The following is a 26,412-nucleotide window of genomic DNA, read 5'->3' as shown; positions in this document are numbered from 1 at the left end:
TGGAAAGCACTGATTATCATTTACCACCAAATAAGTACTAAGTGTTCACCACTGTTGGCTCTGTAAGCAGCTTTCCCTCCAGTGGATTGGAGAGGGAGGACTATTATAAACTGTGCTTCCCACATGCTTCAGTGGAACAGAATCAAATCTGTATTATCAAATCAGCCTTAGGCTGCTAGGATGATCAGAGTCACTTAAATTACAGAGACAGGGCATTTTCTATATCTAAGAGTTGTTTCATTATATTTTAGGTAGATATACATTTTACATATTATTTACTCTTTATGAATAGTTTTCTATATAAGTTGATTATGAAGAACTTCTCATTTTTTCTTTCATATTTCCCCCCCTGGGTTAATAATGTCTCTTGGGGAATAATGTTTTTGCCAAGGGGGAAAAATCTGATTCTTTCCAATAAGAGGGAATGAGATTAAATTGGGATGTCAGTAAAGTTTAAGCTTTATTGACAAGGATGATAGAACATTGTATAAAATGCGTACTGTCTTTGTAGATAGCCTAAAGAGAAGTTGAATACAAAGAAGCATGGAGAAGTGTACCCTACATCTCTACCACTTTCAAAGTCTAGCTGTATTGCTTTCTTTTTTTTCAGCATCCAAACAAACTTCACCAATATTCAAATAAAATTTCCCATAAATAAGATCAATTGAATTTGTGAATTGATGGTGTTAAATTGAAGTTAAAATCAACAAATCCCATTTTCCAGGGCCACATTTTTTTCTTTTAATCATTTTCCAGAATTGCATATTCTAAAATCCCTAAAATTACATGTAACAAAAAAAATGTCTCCAATATAGATGAAGTCAGAACTAGAAATTTGGAAACATTATTATTCAGTCAAAATTTCTACTGGATAAAGTTAATTCAGTTGAAAGCAAAGGGTTTACATATTTGATTTGTGTTTGGATTGTCATGAAAATATAATTATAATTCACATGGCTTGCTAGATTTGCAAAAGTGATTTGTTTTCTGGTTCTGATTTTAGTAATTATGATAAATGTTTTTAAATATATTTGCTCATATATTTTCTTTGGTAATAAGAACATTAGCTAAGAAAAAATAATAAGAAATGGCAAATCTTCTAATTGTAGATTTAGTGATAGGACATCTTTACTATATCCTTTATTTAATTAGACTGATTCTGGTCCTTTGGAATCCTATCTACACTCAATATGCCTTCTCACTTTTCTCCTGTGACAGGCTATCTTTTATACCATACCACATCAATCTTAATCAGGCACTGATAGAGTTTCAACTCCTTAGTATGTGGCAAGAATCTCAGTAGTCTCACCTGCTAATCTCTTCATTCACTCACTCCTAATCTAATGAGGTCTATGTTATAATCTGAACATAGTCACATGTTCCAATTTGTGCTTCTTTGCTTTTTTAATGTGAAAGGCTCTTACATTATCTCCATCTCTAATTATAGGAATTCGATTGGCAAAGTGTTCTATGTGTGTTAAATTATCCTACTAAGAAACTTCAAAATAAAATCCATATGATATATAAATTATTACCTAAACTTAATCTGCCTTCATTTCATTTATCATTCTTGGACAATATATATAGTCACAACCACAACTATTTTGCTCAATCTGATATCATATGACATTATCTACCAGTTCTTCGTATATAGTTCAATGAATAAAGGATCCTCTATGCCACCATGTCAGTGTGCTTTAATCTTTTCCTACCTTCATCTAGAATATCTATCTTCTACCAATAATTCCTTCTCTTACATAGTGTTTTTACATTTATAATTTCTTGTTTTTCACATTGAATTTTACTCACATTTGTTCTGAAAATCACTTCCAAAAGACCCTTTAGAAGTCAATATTTCCAGGATATCAATGGATGTATTTGTGTATTGTGTTTACAATGTGTGTAGGTGTGTGTTCGAATTTTTTCAGTACTGGTGACTGAACCCAGAGGTACTTTATCACTAAGCTTCATCACTAGACCTTTTATTTTTTTTTTTTTATTTTGATAAAGGGTTCGCTAAATTGCTGAGGTTAGCCCCGACTTTCAATCTTCCTATCTTAGCCTTTTGAGTAGCTGGGATTACAGCTTTATAAAGGTGCATACCATTATGCTTGGCTGTACTTATTTTTACAGCATTTCTTGTCTTCCCTTATATTTTAAGTCCTTCAAAGACAGACATTCTTTCATATCATATATTATATTCAAAGTGTTAAATATAATATCAGTCATGGAAATAAGACATGCAATGAATGCTTTTCAAAATATTTGATTTATATCTGCTACCTAATTATAATCTGTGATCTATATATTACATTTTAATTAAGTCCTTCCAATTTTTGGTCACTGAAAAAATATTCTCCCTCCTCTGAGTTCTCTCATGATTTCTTTAACAGAAGTTATAATTTTATGCCCTGCCATATTTCAATATATAGAAGTATGTATTTTCCCAGGCTAAATTGTGAAATGTTTTAATATGAAGACAGTGTTTAATTCACCTCTGTACTTTCTTATGTATCCAGTCCTGGCACAGAATTTGCATCCTGGCAGACAGTCAATAGATATTGAATGAATGAACAATTAGCTTGTGTTTAACATTTTTAAAAATGTATCTATCATATTGGAATATTGGCAATCACTTAATCTGAATCCAACTTGGAGATGTAATCCTTACACATATCATCACAGAAAAGCATCCTATAGAGTCCCCAGACCTGGTGTTGGTGGGGAAGTTGATATGATGAGGGGGTGATAGAATGACCAGATTTGCTGGCACAGCCCTTTATGGTTTTTTAAAAACTATTTAACTTGACCCTAACTAAAACCTTTCAAAGCAGTGTGATGGATTTCCCTCCTCCACCATTGGATTAATTTTGTTTCTTTAGTAAATCCTTATTGACTAATTCCCATTTTCTAGGTAACATAAGAGATAAGAGTAACATAGGAACTGCTGGCTAGAAAGTGTTTTTTGAGATATAATCTTGTTTGTTTTTCCCCAACTAGTACTGAGTATTGAACTCAGGATCTTGTGCATGCTGAGCTACTTCCCCAGTCCTATAATCACATTTTAATCATTAAAACCTTGTGTCTTAGAGAAATCATTTTAATAGCACTGGGTCACAAAGGAAGTAGATGGAGGAAATTCTTAAGAATTTTCTATCAATTAAAACATGAAATTAAGAAACAATGAATTCATGTACTAAATTGGATTATATTCTTTCCCAAATAATTATTTCATCCACCCATAGGCAGAGATTATAAATCATTTTCTAGTGAACATTAGGATTATACTAAGAAAAAATGAAATATTTATTGACTTGTTTATCCTCTTGAGTAACTGGGTTTCCAGGTAATGAACAATTGCAGAAATATATAATGAAAGTAGTGTCAGGGAATAGGTCAGTTATAGGGAGCGTGCCTAGCATGTGCAAGGCCCTGTATAGATATAGAAATAGGTATAGATAGATATATATTAAATTAGAGGGTTTTTTTGTTTTTTTTTTTTAATGTTTAAGGAATAGATCTTAGACTCATCATTATGGGTTTCAGGAAATAATAGCTCTTGAATACCCAAACTTATGTCATTGATTAGTTGAAGTGCAAATGATACTTTATATATAAATTATTTATTTTACTAATTCTTGATGTGATTTGTGGAGATTCAAATACTATATGCATATTCATATTACATCACAGTTATACACAATGTAGATAAAATGCATATTTTCCCTGAGAGTTTTGCTGTTGTTGTTGCTGCTCTGCAAAAAATAAAAACAAAAAAATCTAAAATTTTATATAGATTTTCTGGCTAGGAAGAAGTGATAGGAAAAAGCTCATGCTTAGTTAAAAGTATTCTGTATAGAATTAAGAAATAGAATGAAGCATATGTGGATAATTGGGCAATAGTCCTATCAAACATGGTGAAGATCTGTCTGAAGCACAGATGTTAACTGCTCTTTGGAGAAGACAACATATTGATTTATAGCAATTATTTCCAATAGTTGGAAGACTTCAGATTGACAAGACACATTTGTTCTTTTACCTCTTTACTTTTTTCATGCCAGCAGGTATTCCATGAAAATATGCAAGCTATTCACTGTAGGAACATGGCAGGTCCATCATTTAGAACTCTCTCTGTGCCTCTGACATGTTGGCAATATGATAGATGGAGAGTAGTCAGTCTGTCCCAACCCGACTTGGCTAGTCCTGAAGGGCTGCATATGAGTGTGAACAGCACCAAATATGCAGGAGAAGCTGAAAAATAACATAGTCTATCATTTTATAGTATTCATTCTTGCTTTACATAGATTAATATATTTCATCCTCACAACACCTTAATGAGGTAACTATTATTATTATCCCTACTTAACAAATGAGGAAAATACAACACAAGAATAAGTAAAACAGATGGTAACTGATAGAGCTGGGATCAGCACAGGCAGCCTGGTTTTTGGAACCTCTAGTCTTAACCACTAAGCTGTAATATATAAATGTGTATGTGCATACATATAATTTACGTACTTTTGGAAATACCTGTGACTCTCTGTGCATGAATCATACATATTTGTGATGTATCCTTGAATCATACATATTTGTGATGTATTCATGTTGCAATGGGCAAAAGTGCGACTTACATAGTCGAGGGAGAGAAATAAAGAATGTCCACATGCTTCTGCCCTTCTCAATGCTTTATTCAAACAAATTACTCAACACAATTTCACTCTATAGGTTCTTAATCAAGAAAATGACAATTCTTAATGCTAGGCACTTCAATAGACATAATCCATCCACAGCAAACAATTCTAGATTAATTCTAAACACTGTAAACACTCTTAGTTATGATAGGCTCATGACAGACATTCCCTCTGCATGCCAAGCTCAAGTACCAGATTCAAAGTCTCAAGCCTTAGGCTTTAAGTCTAGCAGATGCCCACTCACTCAGACTGCTGCAATCAGGTCAGGGACCTAGGCAGGCTTCTCCTGGGGAGGAGCTGATGGCCAGTTGAAGAGAGGGTTGTAGGGAGAAGTTGCAGTTCTCACCAGAGTCAATATGTGGCTGTAAAGTTTGAGAGCAGTGACGAAAATTCAGAGAATCAGGCAAAGGATGAGAAGAATTGGGATGTCACTCCAGGTCCTCATCAGGCTCTCTGGCATGAGGACATCAGTGTCAGCTGGCTGAAAGTCTGCTCATTTGCTTAAGTGCATCATTTATACTAAATTTTTGGGCTTCTGACCACCCTTTCAATCCCTATCAGCTGCTACTGGATTTCTCAGTGACGTCATTTGCCCTGACATTAAAGCATCTGGTCTGGTGGTCCCCACCCCAATAGTCTTGCCTCTCCCCTCTACAGGTAGAGGGCAACATGACACAGACTTCACTCTGAGTTTGTGGGGTGAGGGGGAGGAGAAGTGACTTGTCTATGCCTGATAATCATATTGAAGGGCTTATAGGCATGCCTGGTGAGACTGCAGGTTTCAAAGTGGAGTTTAAAAATGGAGTTGCTTAGGCAAAGACCAAAGGCCATCCTTATAATCAATCCTCCTTTATATCGTCTTCTTATTACTTTTCCTAAAATGTAACATTAAATTTTGATGAAAATAAATAATAATTTATTCATTTACTCAGAAACTCATGCATAGTTTGAGTAATATACTACCTATATTCTTGTTAAATGAATGCATCAGTAAATGAATGAAAGAATCAAACAATAGATACCAGAATGTAAAAATAAAACTCTAAGTCATAAAAAAGTGAACTTATGAATTAATTCATATGTTCAAGAAATGTTTATATCAACTTCAGGTCAGGTTCTGAACAGAAAGAGAAAGGCCAGTTCCCTGAATTCATGAATCTCACATCAGTTTTAAAATATTTAATATTGAAATATTTGGTGAATATTAAGCATTATATAAAAGGGCAGGAGAGTATTACAGAGAAAAACTAAGGTCCAAAGAAGAGACCAATAAATTTAAAGTGATGCCCAACTCTACTTACAAATTAGAATCAACTAAAAGTCTTTTTAAAATAATGTATTTTTAGTTTCCCACCCTAGAAAAAATGGATGCAGATCTTGAGGCTGAATCTCAGGTATGTGCAATTGCCTGGGATAATTCTAATATGCAGAGACATTTAAGAACTACTGGTCAGACATAAGAAGATCTCTGGATAGCTTTTATAGAGGAGAAAAAAAATTGACTGAATACTGACTGATTAATCCTTTGCCAGCCTAGAACAATTTGGGGGTAGGGGGCAATTATGGGAACAGGTGGAGGGGTAAGGGTGGATAAAGAGTGAGGAAGAAGGAGGAAAGGAATAGCTGAGGGTACAAATCCATTCTTTGACTTAAGAGTTTTAAAACTGCTCTCTGCTTCTGAAGCCCTCTTAGCCCTTGGGCCTTTTGTGTTTTTTTCTTTTTTCTTTCTTTTTTTTTTTTTTTTTTTTTGCTATCTGCCTTTTTTCCCTTGCAAGACAGGAATTACAATACTCAGCCAAGTTCAGGATGTTCTGGACTTATTTAAGATAATGGCCTGTATTGATTGCGGTTCTCTCCCTGCAGGCCTCATAGGACATTGCAGCTTCAACTTTGACTTCAGCCTCATACTTCCCTAAATAGCTTCTAAATGGATTTTAAAATGTTCCACCTAAATTACTTAAAGGCTTTCCTCAGTCACCCCATCAATTTCTAGAGAAGGAGCTCTTGGTAACACTTCAGGAGCCAAGTAAAAATACAGCCCTTGCCCTAAAGCATTTACCTCCTTGAAGTGGGTGTGACTAGGTACTTAAAAATACATAAAATGCTATTATTTGGAATTGGATCTGGAGCTGCTGACTCCCTCCCTGACAGGAGAGCTGTTAACTACTTTACTGAGCATTTCATATACTTTCAATCCGACACCATGGTGGCTATAACATTTTATGTTGCTCAGAATAAGAGGCTGTACTACTTTGAAAATCAACTGAGGAGGGTTGTTAAATGTTTTGGTTATTGTCTTAGTTGAATAATAACAACACTAGCTAATGCTTTGAATAGCTAGCACTGTTGAGCACTTACTACGTGCTAGGTAATATTCTTAACCCATTTTATGTGTTGATTTATGAATGCTCTCAACAATACTATGAGAGAGGCAATTTATAATGTTCCACTTATGTAAGAGGAATTCATATTACAAAGAGATTATGTAACTTGTCCAAAGGCTCTAGGCTTTTAAGAGGCAGAGTAGGGACACAGATCCAAGCAATGTGGTTGCAGTGCCTGTGTGTACAATACAAAACAGACATGACTAGCATCTGCATCCTCATACCCTTAACCTTTTGACACTAAATAAAGTATTTTGTAAACTTTCAGCAGAGTTTCTCATACACAATAAATATTTATTACATATTCAGCATTGTTAATATTGTCTTGATATTTTAAATGGGTGAGATGAATATAACTATTTTTACTAATCCTTTTTAAAATTTCTGCAACCATTATTTCATAATTTTCCTCCAAAACTCTAAACTACACCTATATGTGGATTCACCTCAGATATAAACTTAGAGCTCTGCTATGAAATAATTAGTCTAAAGTCACACAATAAAGAAGTAGTATAAATGAATCAACATTAACTTGATTTTTTTTTTCCTGAGAAATGGTCTTCCTTCTGACAAGGAAGCAGTGAGACTCCTCATTTAGCTGAGGACAGTTAAGAAGGTTCATTGTACCTAAAAAGAACTTTTGGCTGCAGAGTTCAAATTTTTCTTTATGAATCCGACATAGAACATAAAGGGTCCATAGACTATTGAACTAACAGACTTAATTGAGATAATAAAGTTTAAATTAACTATACTTCTCAATATTCACCCATGATTATAAGAAGAGTTGTATATGAATGCAGATTTGATCTAGGCAATTTGAAAATACAATACAACCCACCCACCCCTGCAAAAAGAAATCATGGAAAGTTGATGGTTCTCAACTCAGACAGATCAACTTGATTACACAGGTTAAAGATAGCAACAACTTTGCTGGGCACAGTGGTGCATACCTGTAATCTCAGCTGCTCAGGAGGATGAGGCAGGAGGATTGTCAGTTCAAAGTGTAAGGTCAGGAACTGGTGACCAAAAGGAGGCAGATTAAAAGCTACTGAACAAGGCTTTATTGAGATTCACTCCCGCGTGAGACCCTCCAGTTCAACAGAGTGGGTCTGGGGAATCTAGATCAGGCTAAACCAGATTGGAATTTTTATTGGGTTTAGGGCAGGAAGGGAGGGCTTGGGACAGGAAAGGGAGGTTTTTGGAGTCCCTTGTCCTAGGGGGTTAGTCAGGGAAGCTTGCTAAGATCCAGGATTGGTCAGGAGACATGGCTGATTCCGCTGATTGACAGGTGGTTCTCTCACACCTGATTGGTGGTTCTTTCTGAGCCAGGTTGCTGGGTGCTTTGTTTCCTTAGCTATCTCAAACCAACCTAACACAAAGCTAGGATTGCAAATAAGCAAGGCCCTAAGCAACTAATGCTGTCTCAAAATAAAAAGGGCTGGGGATATAGCTCAGTGGTTGAGTACCCCTGGGTTCAATCCCCCATACCAAAAAAAAAAAAAAAATTAAAAAGCAATGTTGAAGTAAAGTGCAGCACAGGTCAAAGGTAGAAGCCAAGTTGGGAAAGAGAACTTAAAGTTGCAGCACCTGAGGTTGGAACAGAGGTGCTGGGCCTTGTGATGCTTCAGAAGCTGCAAATCAGAGAGACTATGAAAAATCTATCATACATTCTAATTGGAATGCCTTAGTAGCTTAAAACAGGTAATTTGTAATATATGTCTTATATGAACATGAACCATGCAAACATCACCAAATAATTGCTTCTTCCCTTGTCCACCTGCTTTGTCACTGGGGATTGAACCCAGGGACACTTTACTACTGACCTATATCTCCAGTTGATTTTATATTTGATTTTTGAGATGACATCTAAATTAAGTGGCTCATATCCTTGGTAAATTGCTGAGGTGATCCTCCTACCTCAGCTTTCAATGTCACTGAGATAAAGGTCTGCATCATCTTTTATTTTTTTTAATACCCACAACCAGATTCCATTGTAAGTGCTTTTTTTTTTTTTTTTTTTTTTTAAAGAGAGAGTGAGAGAGGAGAGAGAGAGAGAGAGAGAGAGAGTTTTTAATATTTATTTTTTAGTTCTCGGCGGACACAACATCTTTTTGTTGGTATGTGGCGCTGAGGATCGAACCCGGGCCGCACGCATGCCAGGCGAGCGCGCTACCGCTTGAGCCACATCCCCAGCCCCATTGTAAGTGCTTTGTTACATACCTTATTTAATACATAAAATGCTATTATGTAATATGTATCCTAAACAATCATATTTCTCCATTTTTGTAATTAAAGAAATTGAAACATTGAGAGATGAATCTATACTCACTTAGGTAATGCTAGGTATGAGATCTCATCCTACATTCATTTTTCATTCATAGTTTTCCATAACCTATAAGGAAATAATAGATTTCAAAGAAGTCTTACAATTTGGAAGGAAACTCATTTTATTTTCTCTCTTCCTTCCATTCTTCTCTTTATTTTCTTTTGTGCCTGCCTTTTCCTTTTTCTTTCTGAGTACTACTTCATGAGCTCAATAGTAACTTTCCTCAATAACAAAGACTTAAGCTGTTTGCATATTACAACTCTGATATTTACATATTATTACTCTGACTTTCCCAGACATGAGTGACACATATGTACGTATGGCCTACGTAAGCCATGTTACAGTACATCCAGGGCTCCTGTCTTTCTTTTCCGATAGGTTCTCCAGTTCCAAGTAACAGGATGGGACCTGATTTATAAAGATAGCTCTGATTCCCCTTTGAATTATTTACTGATTTATTTTTGTTTTATTTTCAAGCATGAGTCTTTGGTAAAGCATGTCTGGCAACCTGCTTCAGAATTATGGCACACCAGGGTTTGACAATGCTTTGAGAACTAAACCTCTTTAGTTATTAGACTTGGCAAGTTTGTTTTTCTGGTGGCTTGGCTGCTTGCTTGCTTTTGATGTGGTTTGCTATTTGTGTGGATGTTAGAGTCTGTAAACAAGTCAGGATGGCGCCTGGCATTTTGCCAGGGGGAGTGGTTTGTGAGGTGGAGCCAGCGAGCCATTAAGTGTGGAGATTCCTTATTGGTTGACTGATGTATCTAGTTTATGTTAATTAGATAAGCTGTGTGGAATGTATAAATACTACTCGTGTCCTACAATAAACGGCTTCCACTCCTGCTGTTGTTCGTCACCCCCCGCACCCCCCCCACCCCCCGTTATTTTGCTGCAGCCAGACTGCGGCATGTGGACTGGATTCTTTTCTTCTGATTTTAATTCATCTCCCAATCCTATTTTGGGGAGATTTGATCAATAAGTCAGGGTGAGTTCAGGAAATTTGTATTTGCAGAAATGTCCATTGGTCATTTTGATGCATAGTAAGACTTGAGAACCAATTCCAGATACAGGTTAATATTCTTTAGTACAAAATGTCACAAATGTCTCTTTTCAACACCCTCCCCCCACCCCCATGTACGTAGCATTGTCTTCTTCCATTGCAGCACAGAGGAAGAGAGGGAGGGTTTCCAATATTCAGAAACTTCATTTCACACTTGCTCCTATAAAGTATGAGAGCAGTTACACAAAAAATGGTTCATTCATTTTTAAAGTGCCAGGTCTTTGCTGTCTCAGGATCCTTTATTGCAGGAGAACATTCATAGTTCTTCTAGTTCCCCTAATAACAATGCTAAAAATAAAATAAAATATTAAGAACCTTTATGCCTCTAGTCCATTGCCAACTTTAATTCAAAGCAGTATTAATTCAGGCCTAAGCCCCCTGGGAAAGACAACAGATGTCCAGACTTCTTTTCTTCTACATTTTATTTTCTCATGTTACATCAAGGCTTGCTAAATCTATTTAGTCCAGATTCAAGCCTCAGGCATCTCCAAATATGTTAGCTTAATACTTTGTCTTCTCTTATTTGCATTCTTCATCAAGGATAAATAGTTTTATATTAAGAAACCACAATAAAGTGTTTCATGACAAGGAAAAGATTGATTCTGGGAACCTCCATCAAACACACAAAATTGATTTTTATCATTTGTGCTGAAGTCATAGAGTGCTTGGTGAAACATATCTGCAGAATTTTCTCTTTAGGGTTATTGGTGTCAAAGAGGTGTTTTCAGAATTTTCCTTGTGGGATCTCAGCCTGTGAGACAGAGAACATTATAGCAATCAGTATATTGTCAGGAATCCAGGATATAAGAAGGCCTAAAATATTTTAAAGAATACTAAAGCTTGTATTAAATTACCACTAGCAGTTGAAGAACTGTGCATCTACATAACCTTTGCTTTAATAAAGAATATTAAAAGAAAATTATCAGGTTATATAAAAATGGTTGTTGATTAACAGGACAATAAAATTATAACCTTTGACTTAACTTTTCTAAGAGGATTCTAGCAATCTGCTAGTTTACATGTAACTCAACAGAATCTGGGCTTCCAAGGACAGTCAGATTCAGACATGTTAAACTGGAGCTTTATTTCTCAAAGGGTTATCCAGCACCTGGGGTGCCTAGACACTTGGCTGAAGATTGACAATAATAAAACTATTTCCTTAAAAATAATGAGATACCATTTGCCTTTTTCACTTTTACTCATAGAAGTTTCTTTTTTTTATGGTGAATTTGTGACATGTGTTACAGTAAAAGATTTAACTTGGACACAAGACAAGAATGTAGCTGTCTTCTTTTAAATGAAACACTAATGAAACTTTAAAAAATGCAAATCAATGCTGCTTTTACTAGTTTCTATTTGTTTTAGAAAACATTTTCTTTATAGAAATGTGAGATTTATGCTAGAATACAATGGGTTTGTATAGTTATTTTAAATTGATATTTTAAAAAATATAACAGTTTAGATGAGTAGTATGGTCAAAGTCATTAGATATTATACACAAAATGCAATCATATTTTGGATACTCAACTGGTTTTAAGAGTACAAATGGGTCCTAGGATGAAAAAGTTTAAAACCTTGTGTCATAGAAAATTAAATAGAATTGGTTAACCAATATACTGATATATCATTGTAACACTAGAAGGACCTGTTAATTTTGTCTGAATTGCACATTTTGTACAATATTCCTTAACATAATTAAGGTCATAACCAAGTATCTGCTATAAAAGTAGAAACTCAATATTGTTTTCATTTAAATTCTTCTAGCTCTCCCTGATGAAAGGATCTAGCTACAAATTGACTATTATTTTGAGTGTAAAGTAGAAAAATACAAGTGAGAAACTTGCAGTTATTATGTTTTGAAGGCTAAATTCCAAGCTCCTGAGGAACTACCCAATATGGCCATCAAACCAATGAAATTTTGCATGTAAAATTTGAAAACAAGCCAGTTCTATAGCTAGACAATTCTGCTGTTCATACAACAAACATTTTAAAAAGCCAATTACCCCATGGTCATTTTGATATCAATATAAATATAAAGAAACATAGGCCAAGCCCTGGAAGAAGGATCTTGCTAACTAATGAGAGTAAATTTCCCAAAGAAATATTTGGGATGCCATTCTGTGTCTGTTGGTGTGAATACTTCTAGGAGCTTCCCATTGTATCCCAAGCCCTGAATCACCAGCCTTTGTGTACTATCCAGGATCTCAGCCTCAAATTCACTTCCTTTAAGAATTTGACTATATCTCAGGCTGGGTTAAGTCTTCTAGTTGTCTACGTTATAGCACCCTGTACTTTGTATTTCACAGGACACTTGTACATTATGAAATATTTGTGTGAATCTTTACTCAATACCACTGGTGAGTTTCTATCAGTGAGGTTGGTACAGACAGAAGAGCTGTCTCCTTTGTGTACTGCTTGTCTTAGATCATTTTACACTGCAGGAAGTGGAAGTCTACACTGAATGGAAAGAGACAGAGTGTAAAGAATATTAACAATAGAAAAATGTTAGTAATGGGGGGAATCTCTAAGTACAGAAACAAGTGCATGCCCAGCCTGAAGTGTAACAGAGAATACTGGGTGGATTATTGTTCCTGGAGATTGAGGTATCTGATACATAAAAGAGGATAAAGGTGAAAACCATATTTCATCCATCTGAATTCATGGATTTATTTCATTAATTAATTTAGTTCCTGAATTGATAAGTTTTTATTCAGTATCCACTGCATGCAAAAGATTTGTAAATGCTCTAATAAGTGAAAATAAAAACTATTGTCAATAAGAGTTGGTATTTCTGTTAGGGATGCAAAATATATTTACCTTGAAATCACATGGTAGATATTATGTAAAATATAAAGCAGGGTTTGGAAGTATCATTACTAACTTAATATAAATCTGAAAACAATTATGTGGAAAGTTGCTAATTCTTCTTATCAAGAATGATTTTTTTTTCAGATTTCATATGCTCAGAATGTAGCATAACACCTGGTAAAAAGTCAATGATCAGGAAATGCTTCCATTTTCAAATATGTAAGGAACAAAAGAAAGCCTAAAGAAGGATGAGGATGAGAACCAAGCAAATTTCTTGATGTAGAAATCAACACATTTTTTTTGTCACCATCACCATCATCTCCATCATCACATTAACTATATTTGGTGAATTTCACATGTCCAATAGTTAGCAGGCATTGCACTATGTAATTTGCATTATTTCTCTTAAACTACCTACAGAGTTCTTCAAAGTAGGAAAACATCCATTTGCAGAAGTGGAAATTGATGATTAGGACTTTCAAGTTGCTTTTTCAAGGTTGATAACTGAATGCTTTAGAGCCTACAACACAGTGGAAGTTTGCCTGACAGAGTGACTGTCCTATTTTCACTGCATGATAGAAAATTAAATAAATAAATAAATAAAATGTTGTAGCTCCACTAGGTTACAGGGTTTGTATTATGGGGGAAAAAAACTTATAAGTGAACAATGAGCCAGAGAGCTCTATATTAGAAATAGTTCACCATAGATATGGCTTTCATATATGCATGATATTGTTCCAATAGATACTTAGCTTTGAATATTATAAAAAATATTGTAATAAACTATGTTAATTTAAAAGTTATTAGTGCTTTACACTTATATGTAATTTGTGTGTTCATTTTGATATAATTATACACACATAGAATTTAATTTCTCCAATTCAGTCCCCGGGACTTCATTTTTCTCTTCCCTATTCATTTCCCCTGTTCTTCTCTGTTCTAACAGGTTTTCTTGTATTTATTCATAGTTTTATTTTTAATGAGTGCGTTATAGATATATTTAAAGGTGAAATTCACAGTGGTACACTCACATACCTACATAGGAAACCTTGGTCAGATTCATTCCACTATTCTTCCCTTTTCTTATCCCTCCTCCCTCCCCCTAAATCCCCTTCCTCTCCCTAATTGATATATCATATATTTTCATGGGTTAACTTTAAGTACACATATATATCAACATGTGATTCTTTGGAAAAATTATATGTTTAATATCAGATGTTAGAAATCAAGGCTCTGGCCACCTGAAGGGTTAACTTTATTTGTGCTTCATTTTTTTTTAAATGTGAATTTGAAAAAAAAGTAGTGAAATGTATTATTATCTACTAAAATATCAAATGTAAATCCTTAACCATGTAACCTTATATAATGAATATTGGCATTTGAGGTTATTCCTATCATGTATTTTAATGTGAAAAATGAAATACTAATTTAACAAAGTGATCATCCTCTAATGTGTAAACGGACATAAATATAATTGTTATCCTCATATTAAAGTGTTTTTTGATTTATATTTCATCTATTAAGCTGCATAAAAATAGAGAGTTAAAGTAAATTTCTTTATGGTCAGTTACTAAATTCTCCTATGCATGTCATTAAAATTAAGGATGGAAGAAAATATGAAACTGTATTAGAAGTTGAGGACAATTAGGGACTCGTTATGAAGGAAGAGTGAAATTGATTTGTTACTGTATCTTTTTGGGCTTCCATTTTCTAATGTTAATAATAAAATCTTTACTCTGACAAGGAGACTCATTAAAGTACTTCACAGGAAGGGTTATTCATTACTTCAAAAGTGTATTATCTGGAACTTATTCCCTTCCCCTACCAAGATTTGTCATGTCCAAGAGATTAATGATGTTGAATATAAACTAGTGGGCTGACATCAGTTACCACGATTCACATTCTCAGTAGATTTATATGCCTAAGTGTTGTTCTTTTATTCCTTAAAAAAGTTCTCCTACAAATTATTACCTTTAGGAGATTGTTGCTGTATACTGTGTAGACTATTTCTTTTTTTATCTTTTATTGATTTTATTTTTTTAAATACACGATAGCAGTGGAATGCATTACAATTCTTATTACACATATAGAGCACAATTTTCATATCTCTGTATATAAAATATGTTCATGCCAATCCATGTACTTTGTGTATTTTTGCATTACAATTCTTAATACACATATAACCACAATTTTTCATATCTTTGTTTGTATATAAAGTATTTTGACACCTAATTTTAAGTCTTCATAATTCTTCTTTGTATAATGATGTCCATCACATTTTGCCATCCTTGCTAATCCCCTGCCCCCTCCCTCTCCTTCCCTCCCCTCTTCCCTATCTAGTATTCATCTAATCCTCCCATGCTCTCCCTCCCTACCCCACTATGAGCCAATCTCCTTATATCAGAGAAAATTTTTGGCATTTGTTTTTTTTTTGGGGGGGATTGGCTAACTTCACTTAGCATTATCTTCTCTAACGCCATCCATTTACCTACAAATGCCATGATTTTGTTTTTTTTTTTTCAATGCTGAATAAAATTCCATTGTATATATATGCCCCATTTTTTAATCCATTCATTCACTGAAAGACATCTAGGTTGGCTCCACAGTTTAACTATTGTGAATTGTACTGCTATAAACATTGATGTGTTTGTGTCCCTGTTGTGCATACTATTTCTGATAGAAATTAGTCCGATGTGAAATCATGACGAAAATATCTCTCAGAGTAAATGTATAAATTACTGCTTCATATTCATATATAAATCAGAGGGTTAAAATGGCCTGGGAGAATCCTAAGGTGGTCATTTAGTAAACTTCCAGGCATCAGAAGATTTCCTGCAAGCCTCAAAATTCAATGTCCATCCTACCATCAAGAATGCACCTAATGTCTGGACAAGTCCACCATTTCACAATATGACACAGATGTAATAGATTTCTATTTATATAACCCAAAATAGAGAAGCTTGATGTGTACCTACATATTATCTCATAGTTTAATAGGTCAGAAGGTAGCACAATGAAATTATTTTCTCTGCTTAGGATCTTGCAAGACTGAAATAAGGTGCCAATGGGCTGAAATCCTCAATGGGTAGTGGAGTTTCCTTGCCAGTTGGCCTAACTTGGTCCTTGTACTTTGCTAGGATTGAACTCAGGGGCACTTAACCACTGAGACACATCCCCAGCCCGGTTTGGTTTTGTATTTAATTTAGAGACAGGATCTCACTGAGTTGCTGAGCACCTCACTTTTGCTGAGGCTGTCTTTGAATTTATGACCCTTGTGCCTCAGTCTCCTGAGCTGCTGGGATTACAGCCATGTACCACTGAAAACCAGCATCACATGGCTCACTTCACTTTATCATTAAATCACAGGTTGAGCTAAAGTAACAAAACCGGCCTGGTATTGGCTCCAAAAAAGACTTGTAGACCAATGGTACATAATAGAGGACACAGAGGAAAATCCACATGAATACAATTACCTTATATTAGACGAAGGTGCCAACAACATATATTGGAGAAAAGATAGCCTCTTCAACAAACAATGCTTGGAAAACTAGAAATCCATATGCAGAAAAATAAAATTAAGCCCCTATCTCTCTCCATGCACACACCTCAATTCAAAGTGGATCAAAGACCTAGGAATTAAACCAGAAACCCTGCTCCTAATAGAATAAAATGTAGATCCAAATCTCCATCCTGTCGGATTAGGCCCTGACTTCCTTAATAGGACTTCCATAATGCAAGAATTAAAGTTAAGAATCAATAAATGGGATGGATTCAAACTCAAAAGCTTCTTCTCAGCAAAAGAAACAATCACAGGTTGTTTTGAAACTTTCAGGTGCTTTGATTCTCTCTGACAACCCCGTTGTGCCTTTTAAAGGCTTATGTGGCTATCTATAATGGACACACCTAGACAATTCAGGTTTATATCCCCTTTTAAAGCCAACTGACTAGTAATTTAAACTACATGTGCAAAATCTCCTTTGTCATCTAGGGAAATATAAACAAGCTGTAATGCCCCAGGATAGGGACTACATGGGGACAGGAATCTACATTCTATCCTCCACAACTGGAATCTTGAAAAAGTTAAGATGTAATTTCTGTAACTCATTAAGTCACAATATTGTCCTGACTGAAAATACAGAATTCCCAAGGTTTTACAAAATTATATGTGATAAATTTGTATTGACGGATCAATTAAAGAGGGTCTTTGGGATATTTGAGGTTGATGTCTATTCGTTGTCAGTACCAGAATACTTGATTGGAGGCTGGATTGATCATCAAGATAAAAGATGTGACAAAAGATTAGACTCTTAACAGAGTATGTGTTGTCTCCCCCAAATATCAGAAATAAAGTGTATTAGTTTTAATTCTTTGATTGCTGCATCTCATATGTATACTATTAAAAAAGTAATTGAAAGGTTGAATCTTTCCAAGCATGAAATCCTTTTTAAAAGTGTAAAAAAGAATTGCCAAGTTGGAGGTTCCCTTGTATTTTATTTAAATCTGACAACTGCAAATGAATAAAAGATAATCTGAATTTTGACTAAACTGTAAATGCCTTGAATTATTATTCTCATGTATTGAAATTGTTGACAATGCAAATAAGACATGAGAGACATAACTTTAACCCACGGGTTTTAAAATCTACATTGTATTAAGTGCATCCTGTATGGAATATAATTTTATTTCAACCTTAACAAAATTTTTCATTTAAAATTCTATTTATGGTACTGGGCAAGAGGTAGTTATACTTCAATATATCCTGGTATGCTTTAGTGCAGCATATGGTATATAAAGTCATCTTCTTATCCATGGAGGGACACTCATCTTCATAAACTGCAATCTTAATTCTATATAGTAATTTATAAAAGTGTTTGCCTAAAGAAGGAGAGATGTCAGGGTAAGTTTGGATGATTATTTAAGTTGTCCCAATCAGAAAAATCTGTGTAAAATTCTCATCATCATAATGATGATATATATTCAGCCAAGGAAACAGATTATTTAGCACTCATTATATACTAAAATACATAACTTCCTATGTTTTAATGAATTATTAACATGCCATATAATTTTAGTATATTTTTTCCTTTTTACCAAGAAAGAATGTGGGGCTCATGAAGATCAAATAAAATGTTAAAATTCTCTCATAGGTGACCCAAATCTGACTCCTACTTATTCATTCATACTTGTTTCCTGTAAGTAGAGTCATTCATGAGAAATTTCATAATAAACTAGATTTCTCATGCTGCTTTTAAATTTTGAATAAGTTGTTCTGTGTTCATGGAGATATTAAAATTTCCAATTTTATTTTTTTTTGATTATTTTATTATTCACATCAAGACAGTTGGGTACCAAATTGTATCTGAATCTTTGAAATAACTGATATAAATATCGTATTATTTTGATAAGCCATCTTATTGAGTTGCCTGCAAAAGGCTTTTGCACCAGGTCTAAAGGTAGGTTATTATTATTTATGTTCCCCTTCCATTGACAAGAACCTTTAATATTTAACCCTGTCACATGACCACATGAACTACAAAGGTGGCTGGGAAATGCAGTCTAGATGAAGACACAGGAAAATGAGTGACCAGGTTTTTTTTGTCTGTTTGCTTTTGTTTTGTTTTATAGTAGCTAGCATAATCTATTACATATTTTTAGTACTTTCTGGTCCCCTTAATCAACTCCACACTTTCTTCACAGAAAAACCCTTCCTACCCCTTGAAGATCCATGGCAGGTATGTTTTCCTTCCTTCCTTCATCTCCCTAGAGAACTTTTATTGCATCTTGTGCATATCAATACAACAGAACTTTTCATAAGATATTTGAGTCTCTTCCTCCAAACGGAACTTCACCTTTATGTTTCCAAAATACCGAGAGTTCATAATACCAAGAGTTCAAAAGTGTTGACTGAATGAGTACATCAAAGATTTGAAAAGCTTTAGTGTTCTCCAGATTGTAGGTACAATCACTACAGGACAAGTTTCTTTGAATTATGCTGTTTCCATCTATCTTAAAAGTATTCTTTCAAATTAAATTTTGAGATAACCTGGACAAACAGGCCTCAGTAAGTTTTAATTTTCGTCTTTCTACTTCAAAACATCTGAACAAAATGCAATAGTTGGTAAATAAGTTTCTTGCAATTAAATAGACTTGGAAGTCCTTACTTAATAGTAGTAAAGGTCTAACATTTGTGTCTCATACTATGGATGGGATAATAATTGAATGAATGGGTGGATGAATTGAGTGAGTACATTGCCACATTTTAGGCATCTCATTAGAAAAAAGTTCCTTACTTTTTCTTCTAAAAATAACACTATAAAAGGAAAGAATACAGAAGATTTTTTACAGAAGCAAATTATATTAATAGTCCTTTTTATTGAATTATTAAATAACAAAATTTAATAACTAGTATAATTAAAAAATGGTGATGGGTATAAATAATATTTTAGGATATTTTAATAACTATAATATACTCTCAAAACACCGTTATTTCTAATTGCAAAATGTATAGATACTATGACTACTATTGTGGTTTTTCGCTTACATTGATATTTTGAAGGAAATGATTCATATCTGAAAGTTAATGAAGTAGACTGTTTTCAGGGAACTCCATAGTCCATGATCCCTGAATTCTGTGTGGAGCTTAAGTTCAGTACTTCTGTGTAAAATCCTAAATTTTAAAAGAGAACTTTATCTCACTGAAGTTTTTACTTCCCCTGGTTTTTAAATAAAAAATTCTTTCACTGATTTCTTTTTTATATACCAGAAACATTTGCAAGAAATTTGTTTGCAGAACTTTTTAGTCCTCACCACAATTTCTAGGCAAGACTAAATGTATTGTGAAGTTATTCTAAGACTACAAGTTCAGCAAGAGAATAAACAAGGACACAAACCCAAATATGTCTAATGTAAAGGCTGTTATCTTAAGTATTGTAGCAAATGGTTATATGATGTTACATTCAAAAACATTTGCATACAGATGTCTCTGCCACATCAAAACTGTATTAAAAACTGGGTCAAATATCTATTTTTTTCTTTTTCTTTTTGAGATAGGAGTCTCACTAGATTGTCCAAGCTGCCCTCAAACTTGTGATCTTCCCAAGACACCCTCCCCAATGCATTGGATTACAGGTCTGCACCACCACACAATGAAAATTATGGAGCATATCATTTTCTGTTACTTGGTTTTGTTGTACAAAAAGTCAGACTAACATCAAATTAGTTACTTCTGTGAATACACTTCACAATCTTACATCATTACATAACCAGTAGCAAAACTTATTCAGAAACAATTTTCCTTGAATTTAGATTGTAACAAAAGCATTTTTTAAAGTAAACTACTTAAAAGATCAAACTATACAGATCAGTAAAGTTGTGCAATTGTTCAGTGTGTTTTATTTCCAATTGTAAATTTTGAAGTTTACATTTAGATTGCCAATTTTTTAGTTAAATTACATGAAGCATTAATTATATTATAACCACTTTGCTAGGAAAAAAATGATACACCGTTTCACAAACTAACTCAATTCAATTTAATTCTTCTACAGAGAAATACCAAATGCAATCCTTTTTATCAGTGAGGTTTTGCTAAATAATGTCTTACCACAAAATTTAAGGTCTTAGGTAAGAAAAACTTATTTTGCTCACTATCCTGCATGTTGGCAGCTTGTACTGGGCTAAGGTGGGAGGTCCTTTTGGTCTTACTTGCTGACTTATGAATGTGTGGACAGCTAAGTAAGAGACTGAGGGCAGGATGTTCTGCAATGACCTTAGCTGGAGCACCTTATTTCTGTTCCATGCAGTCTCTCCTCCTATGGCAAGACTGCCTAATGGCTAATTCTAGTGGAAGCTCAGAAGACTAGAATGCCAGTAAGACTGCACACAGCAAAGACTAGGCTCAAGAGGTTTCAGAAGAGAAGGAGGACTATATTGGAAACTGACTAATGGTCTTTCATGTTACATCTGACTAAGAAGTTGTCTACATTTTGTCTGTGTCCTGAAGATTTCTGTGAGTCTAAATTGATAATGAAATTCTTAATCTGGCAGAAGAAATTTCTAGGCAGCATAGTATTCAGATGGAGTCATGGGTATTGCTGGTGGTTTTTAACCAACATTTTTGTGATATTTAGGAACAGAAAGCAGAGCCAAAAGATTTGAAAAACTTGAATTTGAGAAGTGGGAGTAAAACTAAGGCTAAGGAAGTTGTGGGCTATTAAAGACATTATTAACACTAAAGTAATGCTAGCCTGGAGCCTGTAATCCCAATGGTTCTGGAGGCTGAGGCTGGAGGATCACAAGTTCAAAGCCAGCCTCAGCAATGGCAAGGCACTAAGCAATACAGTGAGACCTTGTATTTAAATAAAATACAGTCCCTTAGTTCCAAGAAAAAGAAAAAAAAAAGAAAGAAATAAAAAGAGTAAAGAAATGCTGAAGACTGATAAGAAATTTGGTTTGAGGGCATTTTAGGAATTAACAAGACCACACCCATCTCAGGGTCCATGGAGTAACAATGCAAATTGTTTTAAGAGACCAGTGTGCACTCAGCTTGGTAGGGCAGCCTAGGAAGTTGTTTCACCATGCTCAGTCACCCAAGCATTCAGAGAGGCAGCTGTGGTCCCTAGAGGCTTGGCTGCTGCTCCACCTGGCAATAGACCTTGAAGACAAACATGAGGTGCTGGTTCTGCAGGAATAGAGGATGCTAGAGTTAGGAGGGTCATGGAGGCTTCCATTGGGATTACAAAGGAAAGCCTGGGAGGCCAGGCATAGTGCAGTCCCTCAGTGATGTCCCTGATAGGAAAATGCATGGAGATATGAGGAGGAAGCCAGACCTGCAGTAGAGACGCTTAAGATTAAGACATGCCACCACCATGGAACAGCTGCCAAAGAAACCTGCAGGAATCAATCAGAGACAAACCAACAGAGAGTCCACATGTGTTGCAAACAGCAAAGCACAGGGGCAAAGCTATACAAGCATTTAGGATAGAACATCCCAATTACGTGTCCTGCAGATACCAGACATGGAACTACGGGACTTGTTTGCCCAGCTGAATTTTGGTCTTTTTTTGGTCGCATCTCTTTTTTCTATGTGTGTATTTCTTCAAATGAAAAACTTCAGATGTTTGCTATGTGCCTTTATATATAGGGTGTATGTAACTTGTTTTGATTTCTATAAGGCTCACTGAGAATTTGCCTTCAGTCTCAGTGGAGACTTTGGATTTGGACTTTTGGGTAATCTTGGAACTTTTGAGATTCTGGTGACTCTTTGAAATGAATTAAATGTATTTTGCACTGTGAATTGGGCATGAGCTTTTGGAGACCAGGGGTGGAATGTTGTTGTTTAGATATGTGTTGGGTGTGTGGGAGACTCCCAGCTGACATTAAGTTTCCTTCTTAGAAGAACATCACATAATCCCTCACCCCTCCCCCTCCTCTCCAAAGGGCACCAAGCAGAAGGGTGCCAAATTTAAAAATGTTTCCCACATGACACAGTGTCTGCTCCCTGTTCCTGAGTCACCCTGCAAATCAGCACCCACCACATCACCTAGGCAACCCACCTATGTGACCCTTAAGCTGAAGCTTGTGAGCTGCTGACCTCTTCCTCCTCTTTTTCTCCTCTCAGTCTTTCTCTCTGCTCTCCTTCTCTTTCTCTCTGCCCTCCTCCTCTCCTCTCTCTGCTATCTGCTTCTCCTTTTCTTCCCTTCGAGCAGCCCCCCAATAAAATCTCTTGGTTGAATCTCCTTCTCCAGTGAGTCACTCGCCTTCCAATATGTGTCCCCCAAAAACTCATATGTAAGACGTTGGAAGAAGGTTTGGAGGTGCATTAATCTCCTGACAGGGATTAATGAAGTGCTAACTGCAGGTTGTTAAGATGTAGCTGGAAGAGGTAGGTCCCTGCGGATGTGGTTTTGGGGTATATATTTGGTGATCTGAGCTTAGTCTTTCTGTGCTTCTTGATGCTGTCCTTCACCACACCCTTCTACCATGATGTTCTACCTCACCTGAAGGCCTAAGGAATGAAGCTAGCTGTCCATAGACTTATACCTCTAAAACCATGAGCTGAAAATTAAGCTTTTCCTTTTCTAAAACTGTTATTCTTAGGTCTTTTGTCACAGTATCATAAAAAGCTATCACACACACACACACACACACACACACACACACACACACACATTCCCTGTTTCATAAACCGAAAGAGTTTAAGATTAGTCAAAACAAGGGAATAATAGAAAAGACTCTATGAAGGAGGGTGATAATTAAGTGAATAAAAGTGTATATTACTGTTCAAAGGCAGTGAAAAAGACATAGATTTTGGCGGCAAACACATTTGAATCTGGACATTATGGTGCAGATCTGTAATTTGACCTCCTTGGGATGGTGAAGCAGGTGGATCAAAGGTTTGAGGCCAGCCTGAGCAATTTAGCATTCTGTCTCAAAATTTTAAAAAGTAAAAAGTGCTGATGATGTAGCTCAGTGATAGAGCACTTGCTTACCATGTGCAAGGAAGGCCCTGGGTCTAATCCTCAGGACAGCAAACAAACATGCATATCTGAGTCTTTCTTAGAGACAAAAAAATAACTTCTAGTGCAGGAGTACTAAATTGTCCTTCCCTATTTTCAGATTTCCTAGGTTCCTATCTCTCTCTGGATTGTATATCTCCCAGCTGTGTCCAAGTGATTTCTTCTGAAGAATGTGATGGGATTCTCAGCAGTATTTCAGTCCTATTGCTTAAGTACTTTGCTGCCAATTTCTTTTTATCTTTCTTCCATGGCTTTGTTTCTATTTATTTTGCTTTTGCTTTTGCTTTGCTTTATATTTGTGGGATATGCCATTGAATCATTTTATTATGAGTTTGCCATTTGTTTTTCACTATAATTAGATGATTCCAAAAATATGCCAATCAATATTTATCATGTAATAAACCTTTGCTTTTGTTTTTCTCATGAAATAGTCAAGAATGGTATCACAGATATTTATGCATAGTCTGGAGAAAAGTTAATCGATGAATATTTTAAAAATCTCATGCCTAGTGAGAACTAGAATAATATTCTTTTGTTGTTGTTGTTGTTGTTGTTGTTTTTGGTAACAGGGATTGAACTCAAGGGCACTCAATCACTGAGCCACATCTCCAGCCCTATTTTGTATTTTATTTAGAGAGGGGATCTGAATTGCTTAGCGCCTTGCTGTTGCTGAGGCTGGCTTTGAACTCATGATCTTCCTGTCTCAGCCTCTAGAGCCGCTGGAATTACAGGCATGTGCCACAGCACCTGGCAATAATATTATTTTAATGAATTGTGGACAGGGATATGACAGATTGGTGATGTTTAAAAAAGTAGTTAGAGACTGTCAATTTAAATTCATAAGAAAAAAGAGATGCCTCAAGGACTATTGGAGCAAAGTTTAAACTCTCATAAATGGTTAGACAGGATTTCCTTTGGAATGACCGTGTCTTACCCATGTCAACATAAAATAAAGCTTTGGCATTAAGTTGAGAAATATAGTCCAGATATCTGGGGACAGAAACTGGAATTAGTCAAGCTGGATAGTAGGAATTCAGGGGGTATTCTAGAAAAACAAAATAGAATGGAAATTTACTGCATGTAAAGATCTTGTCAGGAAATAACATGAAAGAAGGAGTATCTGAACTAATATCCACAGGTAGAGAAGGAACCAGAATTGCCAGTAAAGCAAATCATAAGTGTTTCAGAGAAAGAAAGGGTATAGTAAGATGCAGAAAGCAGCAAGACCAATGCATAAGTGATGAAGAAAATATTATGAGGTATTTCTGGAAGTGTAAGCATTTCATGTCTGCTCTTGTCTACTGTAGAAGTCTGGTTTTTACATGATGAACAAAATGAAGGGATATGGCAGCTAGGCTGCTTCTAGGCTGCATCTGCTGATGAGCTACAATGTATTTCCTGTCCCATGTGTGCTTGGCTTGATCAGAGGGTAGACGGCATACATCTTCACTTCACAGGCATCATTGACTATAGCTCTAAATTAGTGATGTTAACGCAGTTTCTCAACCTTCACTACACATTTGACTCACCTAATGAGGTTTCAAAACCCAAATGTTAAAGCCTTACCCCAAATCAATTAAATCATCATCCTAAGATTGAGGAACAAGCATTTGAATTTTCAAATCTCGGCCCTCACTCCATTTATACAAGGTTGAGTATCTCTATTGTAAAAGTTGACAATTTTCACAAGGCTTTTATGGAGAGTCCAGCTAGGTAATTTATGTAATATTTCTAGGTTTCATCCTACTGTCAAAACTACTACTATATGCATCATTCTATGTCTCTTGAAGGGTTTGCTGCTTTTGTGCTAGACCAGGACTAACTGAATAAAATATGATTAAGAAGCCTGACCTGGTAGAACCTCTATAGATCAGGCTAGAAAGACCCATTCTTAAAAACAAAAAATTACCTACATATCTATTACCAGGTGAAAAAGAAAAGAGAGACTCCTTTCCAAACAAAAGTTAAGAAAAATTCCATAAATTTCATATTAGATATTTGAGAGTAAATGTCTATGGAAATAAAATGGTAGCTTTCACCTAAAAAGGGACTGAGTCAGAATCAGCAAGCACTGGGGCAATGAGAGTTAATGCAGAATTCCTGAGAATTAGGTGTCACTTAGGTAATTGCGTATTTTACTCACATTCAAACATCTTTTTTTTAAAGACCTGAAATATGATTAAATAGCACTTTAATTGTAATTCAGAAACTTAAAATCACTTCATATAATCATTTTAAAATCACCTTAAAATACCATTTGATGGCAAATTTAGTGATAACAATGCAACAAAGGGAAAAGTATATGCATGAAAAATGAAGGTAAAATCCTGAAATATCTTTTTTTTTCTATTACAAAGTTAGGGGGAAAACATTACTTAAAGAAGCCAGAAAGTATATATATATACAGATACAAAACTTTTGTCAGAATTGATAGGGTAATAAATAGATCATTCTATAGAATTCATGTAAAGTTCATGAAAGAGGGAGTATCTGAACTAATACCCACAGGTAGAGAAGGAACCAGAATTGCCAGTAAAGCAAATCATAAGTGTTTCAGAGAAAGAAAGAGTACAGTAAGATGCAGAAAGCAGCAAGACCAATGCATGAGTGATGAAGAAGAAGTTATGAG

The sequence above is a fragment of the Urocitellus parryii genome, chromosome 4 (genome assembly GCF_045843805.1).
Source record: "Urocitellus parryii isolate mUroPar1 chromosome 4, mUroPar1.hap1, whole genome shotgun sequence".
In the NCBI taxonomy this organism is placed as follows: Eukaryota; Metazoa; Chordata; class Mammalia; order Rodentia; family Sciuridae; genus Urocitellus; species Urocitellus parryii.
This window is presented reverse-complemented; position numbering follows the sequence as displayed.